The sequence below is a fragment of the Macadamia integrifolia genome, chromosome 8 (assembly GCF_013358625.1).
Source record: "Macadamia integrifolia cultivar HAES 741 chromosome 8, SCU_Mint_v3, whole genome shotgun sequence".
Classification (NCBI taxonomy): domain Eukaryota; kingdom Viridiplantae; phylum Streptophyta; class Magnoliopsida; order Proteales; family Proteaceae; genus Macadamia; species Macadamia integrifolia.
In genome coordinates this window covers 14,788,443-14,792,880 of record NC_056564.1, presented here as the reverse complement: position 1 = coordinate 14,792,880, position 4,438 = coordinate 14,788,443, and the positions used below count along the sequence as shown (strand labels likewise).

General features: G+C 41.3%; 1 pseudogene; it reads left to right on the top strand.

The window, feature by feature from the left end:
* The first annotated feature begins 447 nt into the window (after positions 1 to 447).
* LOC122085484 lies at positions 448 to 2,720 on the top strand (annotated as a pseudogene).
* Positions 2,721 to 4,438: the final 1,718 nt, after the last annotated feature.

Sequence of the window (4,438 nt, the reverse complement as noted above, 5' to 3'; positions counted from 1 at the left end):
GGGTGGGGGAGATAAAAGAAACTGGTTTTGTATGACCTAAGAAGAAATTACGGTGCCCAACCAGCCTCTGAGAAGCCCTATATAATTTCCTCCAAGCAGTCAACACACACACACACACAGAGAGAGAGAGAGAGAGAGAGAGAGAGAGAGAGAGAGTTGACCAGGCATCTTGAGGGTGAGGTACCGGCCGGGTGCTTCACACGCTCAACGGCGTTGAATTCTTTAATGAAATCATGAGACTTCGATGGTCTACACCCATGGACTATCCATCCACGTTAACCTCTTTATTGATACCCCACCACCATTTTTACTTTTCGCTCAGCAACCAAAATATACTTCTTGAGGTGGGATTTTTTTTTTTTTTTTAATAGGTCTCATCTCTGAACCGATCAGAAGAGAAGTCGATTCGTTCTTCTATTAATAAAAGAGGGTTGGAATTATTTTGAGATGGGTCGGATCCCGTGTTGTGAGAAGGAAAACGTGAAGAGGGGACAGTGGACCCCTGAAGAAGACAACAAGCTTTCTTCCTATATCGCCCAACACGGCACCCGTAACTGGCACCTCATCCCCAAGAATGCTGGTTCTTCTCTCTCTCTCTCTCTCTCTCTCTCTCTCTCTCTCTCTCTATCTTTTTCCCTCATACGACATAATTGCATTTCGCATTTTCACTCTCCTAATTCTGTCAGGTCTGCAACGGTGTGGAAGAGCTGTCGTCTCCGGTGGACCAACTATTTCCGGCCAGATCTGAATCACGGCGAGTTTTCAGAAGCAGAAGAACAAACCATTGTCAAGCTTCACTCTGTTGTTGGCCTATGAACTGAGTGCGCCTAAGCTTGCCAAGAGCCTGGAAAGGGCCTTGGTTAGGATTTTCAGGCCAATTGCCAGGCCGGTTAGGACTAAGCTTGGGTTGAGTCTCAGGCTATGCCCGGTCCAGCCCAGTCCAACTATAATTTTTTTTTTTATTAATCTAACTATCACATATACATTTATGGGCAGGACAAAGCTTGGGCTGAGCGACTGAGTCTCGGTCTATGCCGAGCCTGGCCCCGGCCCAGTCCAACAATTTTTTTTTAATTATATATTAATCATTACATATAACATTTAAGGCTTTTTAACTCTTTTCTTCTCTTTTCTTTTCTTCTTTAATAGATATATGAAGACACAAATGGCAAGAAGAAGGAAAAAAAAAAAAGTCGGTCAACCAGGTTTAGCCCTGATAAAAATCAAGGTCAATCAAGTTCCAACCTCACATGATTAGGGTCAATAAAAGTCAGGTTGGTCCTAAACTATGCCCGAAAAGGTTTGACATGGGCAGTAGTGATATCTTAGTTCAATTTCAAGGTTGAGCTAGACTTGGGTTGAGCTAAGAGAATTCAAGGTTGGACTGGGGTTTTAAAAAATGCATAGCAAATTAGTCATATTTCACCCCTATTATCACCCACTATAGTTTTATGAGTGTTGGTTGCTCATTATCTTTATTAACAAACATTTGTAACACAAACAGGCATGTCTAGGGTTGAGCTTCTTATTCAATGGCAAGTAGGTAGGTAATTGGGATTTAGCGCAAGTCTAAAGAAGGTAATTGATTCGACCATAGTCCTACCCCCTCCCCTATCAAACAGGAATGTCTAGGGTTGAGCTTCTTGTTTAATGGCTAGTAGGTAGGTAGTTGGGTTCTAGCGTAAGTCTAGAGAAGGTAGTTGGTTCAACCCTCGTCCTACCCCCTCCCCTATCTTCAGTAGATCAGTAATTTGTAATAAGTGTGGCTCAGTGACCCCTTATTGGCCCATCGTGAAAGACGTGAATCCCTATTTAACCCTAGTATGGGTCTTGTAAAGGTGGGGTCCATCTTGAAAGACGTGAATCCCTATTTAACCCTAGTGTGGGTCTTGTAAAGGGGGGACCCCACCTTTGTCATTCTATAATTTTACTTGGATGGATGATTAACCATAAATTGGCGATCTAACAGGTGGTCGTTAATCGCTGCCTAAGTAGCTGGCCGCACTGGCAATGATGTCAAGAACCGCTGGAATACCAAGTTGAAGAAGAAGCTATCGGGGATGGGAATTGACCCTGTCACACACAAGCCCTTCTCCCACCTGGTGGCTGAAATTGCTACCATGCTAGCCCCATCCCAGGTAGCTCATCTTGCCGAGGCAGCACTCGGTTGCTTCAAGGATGAGATGCTCCACCTCCTAACTAAGAGGCGCATTGACTTTCAGCTCCAACACCAAGCCTCTACACCTGAGTTTGAAGCATCTCCACAACTCCCTAAACCTGTTGGAGGGAGCTCTACAACAACCACCTCACAGAAAATCAAAGTAGGCCTCTCCCAGGCCATGCAAGAAGCAGAAACACTAGCCATGGCCACTACTAACAAGCCCTGGAATGAATTTCCGGCTGCGGTTTCTGGCTACCAGTTTGGTCCAACATCTTATGGTAACGATGGGGAAGCATCCCCATGGAGCCAGAGTATGTGTTCAGGGAGTACTTGCACTGGTGGTGGAGGTAATCAACAAGAGGGATTGAATGGGAGAGGGCAGGATGAGGAGGGAGAAGAGGCAGAAGGTGGAAGAAATGTGGGAAATGGGTCTAGTGTATTCAATTATGATTGTGTCTTGTGGGATTTATCTGATGATTTGATGAACCCTATTGTTTAATGGGAGATCAAGACGCATTTGGCAATATATACCATTATTAGGAAGAATAAACTTTTCATGGCATTTCTATATAATCATCCCTTATGTATTACATATGAACTGTAAATAAGGTCATCTCATAGACTTCGACACTGAGGATACTAATGCAAGACTCAATTACATTTTCACTTTCCCACTTCTCAAATGGGAGTGGGAAGGGAAGGGAAGTTAAGAGAGAAAGTCCCACAAAGAATCAAGCTATCTATTTCTGCTTGTATCACGACAAATAACACAATTGAGGAGAATTTAATTTCTAATTTCGAAAGAGATAGCATGCCAAATCTGCTCTAAAGTATTCAAAGAGGAAGTCCATCATTTATTGTTTCTTTTCCACCACATAATGTACATCACTGCATTGAAAGCCAATTTACCAAGAGTGTCACAGAGGGTTTTTTCATTAAAGTGGTTTTTGAGATCCACTATTCTATTTCAAAAGGAAGGATAGCTCTAGGAGTGGTCCAAAGTTTTCTAGAATACCACCCAGATTGATTTAGAGAAAGTATAGGAGAAGAAAATCTTGAGTCTGAAGAGAATTAGTCATAGCTCTTCAAACAATAAATGAATGAAAAAGTAATTATGTTAGGATTGATTTTTGACAGATATCATGTTATGCAATAATCCATTGTTGTTTAAGTTAGAAGACTAATCAAACATCTTGATATGTATAAAAGGTTTGAAAATGCGAGAAGTTTTCCTTCACCTCCCAGTGAGGTTCACCACACTTTATCCTATGGTTCGCAAATTTCTATAAAATTTTATAACTTATTGAAAAAACCCTCATACCCCATATGTAGTTAAGACCCAGCCACTTGACAAATATTCTCATTCACCGTGGCCTTAGAAAAACTTCGTCTTTTTTAAAATTGTTTGAAAAACCAGTGAAGTGACAAAACCATTAGATTGCTGAAGTATCAATGTTTTCCACAAGGTGAAAATTGCAAAGGCATGATAGAAGGCTTGTATTAATATGGGAATGGTGGAAACCCCTTTGGGGCTTCACCAGTGTCCATGTCCAGTAGTAATTTGACCTATTATTGGCGTTTTGTGCCGACTTACACTCACACCCCTATTTACCAATGTGATCAATGTGGTGAGTACATATGTTTCTCGCTTCATTTTGTCTTGTCTATGTGGACTAACCAATTAATATCAATTTATTATCTTTTCCCCTTCCCTTCCCCTCCCCTCCCTTACCTTCTCTGTTGCTGCAATGGGCCTAGGGACTGCATGAATGAAGCAGTCCTCCTCCAATGGCTGTGTACATGCATGGATAGTTCACCCTATCCAATCAGAAGATGGAAAAAAGGAATTTTAATTACAATAATAGGTAGCATACATGAGTCTTCAGTATGGATGGATGGGTCATGCATTAAATTATATCCATTCATGGCTTCCTTCTCCCTTCTTTATATTATAATAACCGTTATTTTAGGTAATTAAAAATATGTTACAACACTTCTATAATCTACCTAGCTAGGTGACAACTAGCTTTTTTCCTTATATATAAAGGAAGTCGCTTCCAAAACATCAAACAACAAATACAGATACAGATACAACATTTGAAGATGAAGAGATCCAGTTTGGCATTTGTTAGTGTTTGGTTGATTCAGTTGATCAGTTTCGCGAATTGTGTTTTGCATCGCAGTCAGTTTCCGCCGTCTTTTCTCTTTGGAACTGGAACATCTGCTCTTCAGGTTGAGGGTGGCTATTTAGATGATAACAAAGGTCTCAGCAATTGG